Source organism: Oryctolagus cuniculus, chromosome 16, assembly GCF_964237555.1.
Source record: "Oryctolagus cuniculus chromosome 16, mOryCun1.1, whole genome shotgun sequence".
NCBI lineage: Eukaryota > Metazoa > Chordata > Mammalia > Lagomorpha > Leporidae > Oryctolagus > Oryctolagus cuniculus.
Genome location: NC_091447.1, coordinates 37,760,074 through 37,774,939, shown reverse-complemented (window position 1 = coordinate 37,774,939; position 14,866 = coordinate 37,760,074). Strand labels below are relative to the sequence as shown.

At 39.7% G+C, this 14,866-nt stretch overlaps 1 protein-coding gene and 1 non-coding gene across 2 annotated transcripts in view; both read left to right on the top strand.

Annotated features, from left to right (window-relative positions):
* Positions 1-14,866, top strand: part of UMAD1 (UBAP1-MVB12-associated (UMA) domain containing 1) — a 292,340-nt gene that overhangs the window by 240,694 nt on the left and 36,780 nt on the right. The window lies entirely within an intron of this gene.
* Positions 9,332-9,438, top strand: LOC127492711 (U6 spliceosomal RNA). Its single transcript, XR_007922408.1, has one exon. It is a non-coding gene; the product is annotated as a U6 spliceosomal RNA (small nuclear RNA).

Genomic DNA, 14,866 nt, shown 5'->3' with positions numbered 1-14,866 from the left:
TAACATTAAGTGCTATTCCTAGTCACTGTAATCCAAACCCTGTATTCTCCTGGGCCTCTGTGAATCCCAACTGGAATATTGAGCCTTGCAGGACTTGTGCAGTCTAAGCTCTTTGAGGACATTTCTAATGTCTTTCAAATCTAGTGACAATGATCTTTGCCTGCTGGTCTTCAATTTAAAAATTGGAAAGAACCTATTGGCTGTGCCAAGAAAAAAGATAAACAATTGCTTTCCTACAGCTATTACTCTTTCATTTAATCTAAAGTGTATAGAAAGTCAGAAAATGGAGATACCACTAAGCCAAATGGGAAACTAATTTCTCTGCTACTCCTAAAAGTCCTTCAACTTCCCTGTATCTGCTGTAGAGTCAATCTGCTTTATAATTAACATTCATCTCTTTCCTCAGCCCCTAAAGCAAATAAAAGGAAATCTTACATACACCATTCCGTAGTATTAGAGTAGAATATGAGATTTTCCCCATTATTTACTACTGTGCTTGTAGTGCATTTTATCCACTAAGGTAATTTAATAATTTGTTACTATGTTAAATACAGCTCCCTGTAAGGACATTAAAAACCAGAGGTGGGATGTGGGAATTTTGTGGAATGGTCAAGATGTCGCTAGGGACTTCCACATCCCATATCCGGAAAGCCTAGTTCAAGTCCCAGTTCTGCTTCCCATTCCTGCTTCCTGCTAATAATGAATACTCTGGTTTGCAACAAGGGATGGCTTCTGTAGTTTGATTCTCAGCCACTCATGTGAGAGGTCCAGGTTGAATTCGCAGCTCCTTTCCCGGCTCCCAGCTTTAGCTCCAGTTGGATGCTTCAGGCATTTGGGGAGTGAGCTGGCAGATGGGAGCTTCCTATCTGTCTGTCTCTGCCTCTCAAATAAATAAATCAAAAGTTTTTTTTAAAAAAGAAAGTAAAACCTATACCAGTAAGTCCTTCCTAAGGAGGCGAAAGCAGAACTGCCCACCTGACAGTTTGATGCACTGGACATTGACATGCAGTTGCTCCGTTTGGAAAGTACTCCTCTCTACAGCTGCCCCGGAACAGTAGGCAGAGAGGGGCCTGGACAGGCCTTACACGCTTCTGCAGCCATTCGGAACCAAAGGTCTTGATGGATGGCTGGGGAGCGAGCAGTAAGAAGAGAAGGGGAGACTGTGGTTAATTTCATGCTCCTCTGGCTTGCCTCTTGCACCCTGGGCACAGCCCAGAGATGCTCTGGCAGGAGCGGGAGGCAGCTGGTTAGATTAAGAACAGCCTTTTGTCCTTACCATCCTCTGAGGGATCAGGTCTGGGGGGACAGATGCAGAATGCACAGGCGTGACTTCAGACAGTGCCAGAATGGTCTTTGTATCCTGAAGCTTACTCCTGCTTAACTAGAATTCATATCTTAATTGTTTACATTTCATAGAAGTAGGTGGGATTTCCTCCTTGGATGTTTCACACCTCCCCACTCCCTAATAAAACACTGAACTTCCATTTTAATACTTAACACTTCGTACTTTGTCTCCCTCCTTCTTTCTTTCCTTCCCTTGTTTCCCTTTCTTTCTCTCTCTCTCCCCTTCTCCCTCTCCCTGTCCCTCTCTCCTCAGTCTCTCTCTTCCTTAAATATTTTCTGTAAGAATTTCAATAAGGAAATCATGGAAAATAAAAATTTCTCAAAATCTATTTTTGTGTGCATTGGAAACAACCATGTGATTTTTTTTTATTCATTCTGGAAAAAAAAATACCTGCGGCCAAGGATGACGTGGAAAACTTAAGCATTAAAAATAATATCCTAAGTAATCCAAAAGGGAAATTAATTTTCACTTTGAAGGTGTTCACTAGCACAAACACCACAATAATGAGTAACCTGGCTCTCCTGGGGAAACGCCTGCTGGCACCTGCTGCTTCCCCGGGGACTCCAGGCTCACAGCTCCCTCCACCGCTCTCCCTGCCCTGCCTCTGATGCAGTGTCAGATGATTTGCCAGGACGTTTTTAAGGCAATTAGAAGCAATCTATTATGTTATTACACACCAGTTTTTCCCATTGTTCTCCCATTGTTAACTGTTCAGAACTGGCCAGTTTTTCTAGTAAGTGAAACTGTCATTCCTATTACAAAATAATAATAGTAGTAATGCCAGACATTACTATTGGAGTGCACAGGATGTTTAAGTTGGCAGTGCCGTGTTTTACAGCCCTCCAGGGGCAGCAAATGTGGTGAACCTCCATTTGCTCCCAGGTACCGAGAGACTAGTCTCCTAGGCCATGGGTATGTTGGAACTTCCAGGGCTTGCCTAGGGACAATGAAATAGATCAGTAACTTCACTCTTCAACTTTATAGTAGATTTGAAAACACATGTAATATGAGTAATTTAAGGTTTCACGTTGTTATATAAAAATTCCAGTGGAAAAGAACAAAGTTCCTGAGCAGCCCCCTTAAATCAGCTACTTCATTTACTGAAAACTTGGAAGTCGGCTAGGGAATCCCATTTTATAGATGGGGCTTATTGAAGCTGTCCCATTCTGAAAGGAGTGCTGTAGTGTGAGACCCTCCAAAGTTCCATACCTCAACCCTCACCCATAAAATCATAAATATCTTCATCTGTTAATGGTTTTCAAGAGTGATAGTACATGTGGACCAAGCATGCTGTGAACAATTTTGACCAGTATAGATTTTGTTTGTTTGTTTCACCTTGAAAGGCTGAGAGACAACTGCCCACAAGAGCTCCTGGCCAGGCCAGGGGCAGGAGCAGGAGCCAGGAATTCAATCCAGGTCTCTCATGTGGGTCACTTCAGCCATCATCCCTGCCTCCCAGGTCTGTTAGGGAAGCTGGCTTCAGCAATAGCCGGGTATAAAACCCAGGCACGCTGATGGGAGATCCAGGCATCCCAAGAGGTGTCTTAGACTCTTCGCCAAATGCCCACCCCTGGAGTGCAGATTTTAAAAAGTTAACAGTTCCCCCAAAATAAAATACAAAAGCACAGCCACATTCAAAGGAGGGCCACATATAACTGAAACAGTATCTGCTTTTGAGGAGTGGGTCTGTATGCCAGTGATTTGGTAGGGGAAGGGGTTGAAATAAGAGGAGAAAAAAAAGGAGTATAAAAAGCTGAATGAGGAAAAAATCAAAGGACAATCCCTAGCTTGTTAACAAGGGAATTAAAACTAAAGACACTGAAATATTTCTGAAGAAACCCCTGGGGCTGGGGGCAGAGGGGAGGTGTAGTGAAAATAATGGGTGAGAATGTATGCAAAACTAGGGATACTTATGACCAGGTCATCTAAACAGAACTTTAAGAAACTTCTCTCTCCATCCTCAACCCTTAAAATACCTAAAATGAAGTTTAGGACATTAAACCCAATTAACTAATTTTAAAAATACCGCTCCTAAACAATTGTTTTGTTGACAGAAATTATCAGATAATATTTAGGGAAAATGAAAGTCAGTTTTCTTAGCTATTCTTAACTTTCCTGAAAAATTGTGCATTTCTACTTCTTTGCTCTCAGGTTCTCTGTATCTGGTGCCCTGAACTGAAATTACTGCTCCACTGACTGCCTCTGCTTTCCTCCTTTGCTCTCCCCTGACCGCATCGCTAATTTTCTGCCATGTTGGTTACTGTGCGTGTTGGTAGCCTCCTTCCTAGAGGTCTGTTGATGCATCTGCCTGCAAGGAATCTCACCTTCTCTCTTCACTGGAGTGTTCTAATTTATCCTCTTAGTCTGTGAATTAACTTAATGGAGAAATTATCTGAAGGCTGCTTGAGGCCTAGTAGATAGCAAATCCAGGCCATAGTCATCTTCACTAGAAATTGTTTCCTCCTGAATCAAAACCAATATTTTATGTGCACAAATATTCTGATCTTGGAAACTATATTTATTAGAGTAAGACAGGATTAGGATTCTTCCCTAAATACTCTCAAAATATCTTCCTTTAGAGTTATATATAATTGTATTTATAACAGTTTCTCTGTAGGCTTGGGTTTATATATGCATGTATAATGATACATAGATATTTGGATCTAGACATGGGTATGCATAGACCTGGTTATAAATTATAGACCTTGTTAAACAATTGCTGGTAGAATTCAACATGTCATTTAAAATCAGGTCTAAACACTATTAGAAAGGTTTATTGAAAAGATTACTGGAGCTACGCATAAAACTTGGTTTCTGCTTCCCCCTTTATCATGAATTTGGTGAATCATTTTGCCTTTTGAGGCCTAATTTCTTCATTTATAAATTAAAAATGCAAAAATAATTATAGATATTTGATCCTTTACATCTTTACATCAAAATAAGGAACCATGTGTTGGGAAAACTGAAAATGGTCAACACATGTATTTTATTTATTGAGCTTTATAGATTAAGAATAGAACTTCCACTTCCAATAGCTTGCAGACAAGTAACTCTCTGATGAAAACTAATTAGACCCTAAATAAAACATATGGGTTTGTTGCTGGGCACCATGGGAATGGACAAAATAATTTCCAAGTGAAACCCAACTTCTCCCTCTGCCTTCCCCACTAAAAATAAAAGCAAGCTGAGTCAGTGGTGGAGCTTGAATTTGTGAGCCCATAATGTGCTGAGCAAGAAGCAAGGAGAGTAAATCTACTGACAGAAAGTGCCAGTCGCAGTGCTGTAAACTGTGACTTGAATAGTGAGCCTATCTTCAACAGTAAGGAAAGGGACCTGAACCCCAGAGGTGACATCTCAGACCTTCAAAGAGAGCAAAAGTGGCCTCAGGTTGGCAGTACCCCCAACTTCTAGCAAAAACAAACCAGATCTCCATTGGAAAGCATCCAATAGCATATCCCAGCAGATCCCTACAAAGTGTAATCAGGCAAATATTAGTCACAGTCAGACCACATGAGGAAGTCAAATATCTATATTAAAAACTATCAGATGCGGGAGGGAGGAAGGTTGGTGGGGGGAAGCCACAATAATAAAAGTTGTACTTTGTAAATTCACATTTATTAAATAAAAAAACTATCAGATGTAGAATAGCTATCTGCAAGAAGTAATACATAGAAGTCAAAATAATGAGCAGAGAACAGAAAAAAACTATCAAGAGTAATCAGGCGATTCTTTTTAAAAAAACTAAATGGACCATCTATATGTGTGTGTGTCTGTGTGTGTGTGTGTGTGTGTAGTGTTAAAAAGCAGATTAGCTACCTCTGAAAGAGAATGAGCTTTAAGGTAGAAGTTAACAAACCATCCAGAAATAAAGAAGACGGGAAAATATTAGAATAATAATAATAATAATAATTTACAATATTGTGGATAAAATGAGAAGATAGAACATGTCAAATCAGAATCACAGAAGGGGGAAATAAAGCTATTCAGAGGATTACAAGAGTTGAGAAATTTCTAGAAATGCTGAAAGCGATTAATTCAGTTTCAGAAAGCACAGTATTCCAAGAGGGATAAGTAAAAAGAAACTCAAAGCCTAGTATATAGTAGAGTAACAGAGGCCAAGATTTTTTTTTTTTTTTTTTTTGACAGGCAGAGTGGACAGTGAGAGAGAGAGACAGAGAGAAAGGTCTTCCTTTGCCGTTGGTTCACCCTCCAATGGCCGCTGCAGCTGGCGCACCGCGCTGATCTGATGGCAGGAGCCAGATGTTTCTCCTGGTCTCCCATGGGGTGCAGGGCCCAAGCACTTGGGCCATCCTTCACTGAACTCCCTGGCCACAGCAGAGAGCTGGCCTGGAAGAGGGGCAACCGGGACAGAATCCGGCACCCCGACCGGGACTAGAACCCGGTGTGCCGGCTCGCAAGGCGGAGGATTAGCCTAGTGAGCCGCAGCGCCGGCCAGAGGCCAAGATTTTTAAAGTAGCCAGAGGAAAGGCATCACATCAAAGTCATGAACATTTCATGCTCAGAAGATTACTCAGCAGTGACAACAGAAAACAGAAGGCAATGGGATAATACATTTACGTGTAGTGCACAAACAGCTATTATTAGTTGAGATGAGTTTAAAAAAACATTTTCAATGTAACAAAAACAGTTTATCACTGATAGAGTTTAACAGAACTCTGAATCTAAAGTTTACTCCTTGAAAAGATGATATTTGATGGCAATTCAATAAAGATGGAAGTTGGTAGCAGAAAGATATTTGAAACTCATATATCTTTGGAAAGAATACTTAATCATTCATGAGTCAATTAAGAAATAATCATTTTTTAAAAGTATTTAAAGCTAAAATATAACATATCAAAAATCAGTGTTTCTGAGAGAAAATATCAGCCCTAAATGCTTTCATTAGAAAAGAAGTATGAGGGGTCAGTGCTGTGGCCTAGTAAGTGAGGCCGCCACTTGCAGTGCTGGTATCTCGTATGGATGCCGGTTCAAGACCCGGCTGCCCCACTTCTGAACCTGTTCTCTGCTATGGCTTGGGAAGGCAGTAGAAGATGACTCAAGTCCTTGGGCCCCTGCACCCATGTGGGAGACCCAGAAGAATCTCCTGGCTCCTGGCTTCGGATCAGCTCAGCTCTGGCTGTTGCGGTCATCTGGTGAGTGAACCAGCGGATGGAGGATTTCTCTTTCTCTGCCTTTGTCTTTCTGTAACTCTGCCTTTCAAATAAATAAATAAATAAATCTTTAAAAAAATTTACAGGATCTCATTTAAAAAGAAGAAAGGAAAAAGGTATGAGGGGTGGGCATTTGGTATAGCAATTAGTCCATGCTTGGGACACATGCATCCCACATCAGAGTGCTGTAAGTTCAGGTCCTGGCTCTGCTCTTCATTCCAGCGTCCTGCTAATGTGCACCCTGAGAGGCAGCAGGTGTGGCTTAAGTACTTGGGTCCCTGCTACCACGTGGAAGATCCAGACTGAGTTCTGGGCCCTAGCTTCAGCCTGGTTCATCCCTGGCTGTTGTAGGGGGAAATGAACTGGTAGATGGGAGATCTCTGTCTGTGTCTCAAATAAATAAAATAAATAATTAAAAAAATAATTCTTAAAATGAGCTAAGCACTAACCTTAAATATTTAGCAAAGAATAAGATAATATACACAAAGAAAATAAGAGGAACACAAAATAGGAGAATTGTAATTTGATTGAAAGTTCTGTTAAATAAATGAAGAGATATCCCTTGTTTATAGATTGTAATACTTCATATTGTAAAGATAACAGTTTTCTCAAGTTAACCTATAGATTAAAATCAAAAGCAGGATTTTTCATGGCATGAGCAAGCTAATTACAAAATTTGTACGGTAGATAAAGCGCCTGAAAAACAACTAAGACTTTTGAAGTATTGAATGTGACAACTTGTGCCAGGTACTAAAACTTTCTATAAAAAGTTTTCTTTAAAGTTTAACTTCATATAATTTTTTAAGATTTATTTATTTGTTTAAAAGTCAGAGTTACAGAAAGAGGGAGAGACAGAGAATTCTTCCATCCACTGATTCACTCCACAGGTGGCCGTAACAGCCATATGAGATGTTAGCGTCTGCAGGCAGGTGCTTTACCCGCTATGCCACAACCCTGGCCCCAACTTTGCATAATTAAGGTGGTGTATTTTGGGAGAGATTTAGAAAAATGGACAAATGGAGAGTAACAGAATGGTACAGAGAATACATCCAACACATACAAAAATTTGATATGCAATAAAGGTGAGTCTGTAGATCAGTGATGGTAAGACAGTTATCACAAAGGGAAAAACAAAATAATAACAATTTGAACTGGAGTAAGAACTAAATGTGGGACAAGCATTGTGGCTCAGTGGCTACGATGCTGCCCAGGACACCCACATCCTGTATCAGAGGGCTTGAGTCCCAGCTCCTCTGCTTCCAAACAGCTTCCTGCTAAGGAACATCCTGCAAGGCAGCAGGTGATGGCTGGAGTACTTGGATCCCTGCCATCCACACTGCAGGACTGCATGGAGTCCTGGGCTCCTGGGCTGCTGCCGTCAGCTTGGCCCAGCGTCGCAGCCTTCTTCCTTCCCTCTCTGTTCCTCACTCTCATTGTCTCTCTTGCTGTAACTGAATTAAAAAACAAAAGACTAAATGTGAAGGCAAACAACAGAAACACTTATGGAACAAAATACAGAATGCCTTTATGATTTCAAAGGCAGATCTCTGACGGAAAGTCAGGCTGAGGGATGGAAGAGTAAGGGAAAGGGACATTGCGTGTTGGTTTCTTTTGGTGGGGACAAAAATACTCTAGGATTAAAATATTGTGATGATTGCACAACTCTAAATACACTGAAAGCTGTTGAACTATATGCTCTAATGACTAAACTCTATGTTAGGTAAATTGTATATCAATATTGCTATTAAATGAGTGCTGTGTATTAACACAGTGAGACTTGGATAAGTCTTTTAAAATATTAAGTTGAATGGGAAAAGAATGTTCTGAAAGACCGTATACATATAATCTGATACTATTCCTGTATAACTTAGAAATAAAATGCAGTGATGCAGTGTTTCAGGATATGCACGCACCTGATGAAAACTGTTTTGAGTCCGGCGCCGCAGCTCAATAGGCTAATCCTCTGCCTGTGGCACCAGCACACCAGGTTCTAGTCCCGGTTGGGGCGCCGGATTCTGTCCCGGTTGCCCCTCTTCCAGTCCAGCTCTCTGCTGAGGCCCGGGAAGGCAGTGGAGGATGGCCCAAGTCCTTGGGCCCTGCACCCGCATGGGAGACCAGGAGAAGCACCTGGCTCCTGCCTTCGGATCAGCACGATGCGCAGGCCGCAGCAGCCATTGAGGGGTGAACCAACGGAAAAGGAAGACCTTTCTCTCTGTCTCTCTGTCTCTCTCTCTCTCGCTGTCCACTCTGTCTGTCAAAAAAAAAAACTGTTTTGAATATTGAAAGAGAAGAGTAAACATACAGAAGACTTGCTTCTTCAGGGGGAGAGAGGGGTGTGGAACAGAGGAGGATCCCTCAGAAAATGCAGCGTTAGTGGTTTTTGTAGTTCTTGGCTTGAATGATTACTTAAGTTTTAATTTTATTTTGATTACAATAGACATATTTCATACTTAATCTATTGTATGTTTCAATTATTACATATATTTAAAATAAAATGCTTTAATAATAATAATAAATGTACACTAGCAGAAAACAAGTCATTTGAAAAAGGCAAAGCGCGATTGACCCTAGACCCCCTGCCCAGGCCACCCTCAGCTTTATAGTGAGTCTCAAATCATTTAAATAGAATCAAGAGTAAACAAAGTTTGAATTATAGTTTCAGAACAAGATGTAATTGTTAGAAACCTAAATGTTATAAATAATAATAAGACTAACAAAAATGGGATTATGGAAGAAAGTGAAATAGCATCTCTTTTCTCAAATTTATGAGGAATTGATACTGAAAAACTGAAACATAATTTTAAACACATGTTGAGGGCTGGATTCGGCAGCACAGATACAAAAATTGGAATGATTCAGAGAAGATTAGCATGGCTTCTGTACAAGGATGATGTGCAGATTTGTGAAATGTTCCATATTTTTCATTTCGGATGAATTTAATCCTGTTCCCCTCTTTCTCAACTTTTATAGAAATATTTAGTCCAATAGGCTGTACCTACCAATCCCCATTCCTAAATTTTGATGTGACTGTCTTACAGATACTGCATATCTGGTAGATACCTAATAGACCATGCATCTTTGGTAATTTAAGATTTCTTCACTGATATGTCAATTATTTGAAGCCTGGGCATTAAAGCATTTAAGGGAAGCTAATGGAATTAAAACCTATTTGAGATGTTGAAATAATTTTAATGTTGAATGCTGTTCATAGGGTTTTATCCTAGTAAGCTTTTGAATTCCAGATTGCATTTTATTAGAAAAATTAATATGTATACTAATACCTTATGTATATATAGGCTTTTCCCTAATGCTTGTCACTGAGGGATATTGACATTTGAGGTGGGCATGTTCTTGATAATAGGTCTGTCATGCACAGTATGTGACGTTTGGCGTCTCTGCCAGGATCCCTGTAATTGTGTTGACCAAAACCACATCTGTGCATTTCTAAATGCATGCCGAGGGACTGGTACTTCCCAGGAGTGACAGCCAGTGTTCTAACCTCTGAATGTTTTCATTTCTATTCTCTTAAATTTAAAAACAACGTCAGAGAATTAAAATCTCTTGATTTCTAATCTCAAAAAGACATCATCTCCCTGTAGTTCATTCAGTTTCATATTGGTGTCCTTTTCTTCTATTAAACTAAACCAAAAAAATTAATACAGAATAAACCCTCTTATCTAATGCAACCACTTGTATACATGAATAGCATTTGTTGAAGTGTAAAATCTGAAAAAATCTACAATTTCTTTTTGCATGTTTATTGTGAACATATATAACATAAAATTTACCAGTTTAACTATTTTAAGTATATGTTTCTGTGGTATTAATTACATTAGCAGTATAGTGCAACCATCACCAGTTTCTATCCAAAACTTTTCCATCTTTCCCAATCATGTATTTCATTTTAAAATAAACCTTTTATGCATTCATTTGCCATTTGTCAATTTTACAATTTGGAGCCAAGATCTTGTCCCTGATTATAGAGCTGCTTGGCTATCTTTTTTGTATGAACTACACAAATAATGTGCTCTCTAGGTTTTCTAGCTTCAATTTCCTTAAAATGAAACGAGAACTGAGAAAGATTTGGGAAGGAATCTGAGTGCGGAATCCTCCTCAGTTCCCCTCCGTTCCCCCAGTCCCCAACATTTTCCCATTGTTAGGCTCATACCTATTTTTGGAGTAAACTCTGTATTACTCTATAATTTTATAGTCTTTCTAATACATTCAACCTAGTTTTCATGTAAACAAGCTATTTTTGCATTTGTAATTTTACCAGTTCTCATGACATTTAGTTAAGTTGTATTTGTGTGTGCATGTGTGTGTTTGTGTGTGTGTTTATTGTTTTTTTAATTTGAGTTCCCAGCCCAGCTGACTGCAGGAAAACATTCTGCTGGGGACATGAGTGTGGGGCCTAGAGAGCTATCTGCTTGCTGTGAACACTGAAGTGAATGATCTGATCATTTGGATACTGTATTAAACTAATGGATTAAAAAATAGCATACATACATATGACTAATTTTTGCATGTCAACTTGAATAAGCCAGAGGTGCTCAGACATTTGTTCAAGTGTTATCCTGTGTGTGTTTGTGAGGGCATTTCTTGATGAGGCTAGTAGGTAGACTGCATAAAATATACTGCCTCCCCCCTTATATGGGCAGGCCTCATCCAGTCCATTGAAAATATGAGCAGAACAAAAATGCTGAAAAAGAGGAACTCCACCTGTCTGATTGCTTTGAGCTGACACAACACTTTTTTCCAGCCCTTGAACTTGAACTGAACATTGGCTCTTCTCAGGTCTCCAGCTTACCTAAGTTTGGAATTGCACATCAACTCTCCTGGGTCTATAGCTGCCTACCAACTACAGATCTTGGGACTTCTCTCAGCCTTCATATTCTGTTGTGTTTCTCTCTCTCTCTCTCTCTCTCCCTCTCTCTCTCTCACACACACACACACATTTCAATGCCTATTTTCCATGAACTTTTTGTAGCCCCTCTGTGTGTTTGTGTGTGTATATGTGTGTGTGTATATATATTTGTATGTGCATGTGTGATAAGATCTTAATAATATAGAAAGCTTAGTTAGGAGTATAAATGCCCTAAATTGTCTTTGCAACATTTCTATAAATCTAAAGTTATTCCAAAATAAGAATTCTTGTTTTAAAAAATACCATGTGCCATATGATCCCTCTTTCTGAAACCATTTTCTAATTATCTGTCCTTCATTTGTATTTATGCATTCTGTTCACCAAATGTTAGTTATCTTTACTTTGGGGAATTATTTACTTCTTTCTTTGTTCTATTCTGTATTCCTTGTATTTTCAAATATATATATATATATAGGGAGCATACATACTTCACTAAAATAATGAAGTCTTCAAACTTTTGAGGTTATTTGACAACGTGACTTCCAAAAATCATCCAAACTGCAAAAGTACAACAATGTTTGATATGGTGTTAGCTGTTAGTAGTCTGATTCCACCTATAATATGTCCCTATGGACCGAGTGATGATTTTATTATGAGATTCCACGATTAAAATTATGCAACAAGACTAGAAAAATGACTCGGTAGTGTTAGCGTAAGAGTACATTGCTGCTCTTGTCTGTCTTGGTTCATTCAGGCTGTACAACAGAATATGATAAAGTAGTAGCTTATAAATGACACAGACTTGTTTCTCGCAGTTCTGCAGGCTGAGAAATCCAGTATCAAGGTCGCAGCAGATTCGTTGATTCACAGGTGGGCGTCTTGTCTCTGTGTCTTCTCATAGTGGAAGGAGCAAGGAAGGCCTGTGAGGCCAGTTTCATAAGGACACTGGGAAGTGACATCACAGTCGTTGAGGCTATAGCACTGACCACCATGTAGCTTCATGGTGTGTGTATCTGCGTTGCTGCTGCTTTCTGCTGACTGTAAGCATCCTAGAGGAAGGGGAGGCTTGGTTGCAGTTTTCCTGTGGTTCTATCCAGTGGAGCAATGAAGGAATAAAGAACTGGGAGGGGTTTGCATCTCCAAATGGAAGCAACACTTGACATTGAGTACTTGCAGGGATTAAAAGAAAAGACGCCTGACATCTTAGTAGAAATACGGTGTTTTATTGTTCACTCTGTCCTCTTAGTCCCTCCTCTTTTTCCTTTTTACTCTTCATCTGGTTTCTCTCCCATGACATCCAGCCTTTTCTTTTGACCATAACCATCAGGTATACTCTACATTCTCAAGGGAGCTATTTCTCTTCTTTTTTCACTCAGTGACTGTGAATTCTTTGCAGATGGTGGGAGGGGAAGTGTGAGTTGTTTTCATCATTTTTGTGTCCTTGTCACGTAGCAGAGTCTTCACCTGTGAGTCACAGAACCCTGGTGAATGTCTTTGAGACTAAAGATGTGACTGTGAGATTAGCCACAGCTGCAAGGTGAACCTCTGAAGTTTTCTAGTTCCTTCTACTCATGGAAGTTCTTTTTCTCTTCTTTCCCAGCCCTCCTCTACCCCTTTCTGCATGTGCAAGCTCCAGGGTCATTTTGGTCCTCGCATAAAGCCAAATATTCCCTTTAACTTGTTTTTTAGAAAGCAATCACCTATACCAGTGCTTCTCACACTTTAGTGGGCATTAGACTCAACTGGAAGGTTTGTTCAGCCTGCTGGTCCTATCCCCAGCATTTCTGACTCAGCAGGTCCAGGGTGGCCTGGAGAATTTGCCTTTCTAACGGATGCCCAGGTGGGGCTGATGCTGATCCTGATGCTGCTGCCACAGGAACCATTCTTTGTGAAGCACTGATGTGTGTGCACCACAGAAGCATTTGCAGAGTGTCTAATCCCCTGTACCTGGGAGAAGACACACAGGGATTCAACTGTTAGAACCTAGGCATAAAATAAAAGGACTGGAAGAATATGCACATTTTGTTTTAATAGCAAGGTATAAAGCCTTTTTTTCTTATAATCATCCTTCTTTAATTCAAATCATCTCCCTTGACCATAAGTAAAGTTAAAACTACTAACAGAGGGAGGGAAGACTATTGATATTTCTTACAACATATATAAAAAAGGTTAATTGTGGCATGCACATCTTAAGTATCTCCTTGCTGTGTGAGCTGTCTCCAGAAATACTTGCCATAGAACTGAAATAGAAATGATTATATGAGTAAATTATCACCCACTCTGCCTGCATGCATCATTTCATCCTGCAAGCTTTTTCTTTTTTCAAGGAATAATGGTTTTACATTTTACTTTGTGATGGCACTCTAATTGCTAAATATAATAGGGGCATTATGCTACAAAGCTAAAAGATTCTGAGTAAAAAGATAAGTCAAATATAGTAATCTCATCCAGCCAAGAATTATTTAAAGTATGCTTCTCTTTTATTTTATTCCAGCTGTCTCCCAATTGTGAGCTCTCATAGAATCATTGAAACTGAATATCATGGCTCATAAAAGCTAATAGGGATCCTAGTTCTCCTAGACTAGGAATCTATAACCATAACCCACTGGCCACACCTAGCCTACCACCTATTTCTGCAAACAAAATTGCATTGGTGGGTAAGAGTGCCCCTTTATAATGGAAATACCCATGCCCATTTATTTATATATTGGATGGGGGTTTTCACACTATAAGGAAAGAGGAAAATTATTTCAACAGAGACCTTTTGGGCCAAAGCCAAAAATGTTGACCATCTCACTTTTTACCACAAACATTTGCTGATCTCTGCTCTAGTCCAGCTTCCCTACTTGGCAGGTGAGAAATCTATCCCACAAGAGAGAAAGAGCTATAGCTCAGGTTGGCGCATTCCAACAGAAACTGGATTTCATAATGCCAGGCGTTGACCTCAGCAATTCCTATAAGAGCTTGGGTCCCCCACAAGAGTCAGATCTGCTCTTTATGTGTTGATAGAGAAGGGACATGGAGGTATGTTTGCCTTTCATTACAATTTAAAGGAACCCCTCCACATGGCAAACCCAAAGAGAGCCGTAGTAACAGAGAGATATTCTGTTATGTTAGTCCACATTGTATAATGGCATTTTTTATACACCTGCACAAAGCACATTGGCCTCCTAACATATGGGGCTTGCTTGTAATAATTAAAAAGTCCTTTCTCATTGATGAGAGAATAATTAGGATCCTCCCTCTTGTCTTTCAAAAATACACGAGCATTATGTCTTGTAGCATTTTGTAGCTTTTCCAGAGCTTTCAGACAGCCATCCCTGATGGTGAGAATTCTTACCTTCTCAAGTCATTAGTCTCCAAATTGACAAAATCAGGTGAATGAGTGTGTCTTTGCCTGTGTGCTTACACAGTGTGTTATATAATTTATATATCCACATCTAAAATAAAATAATGCAATAATCTTGGGTGTTTGTATGTTTAGAA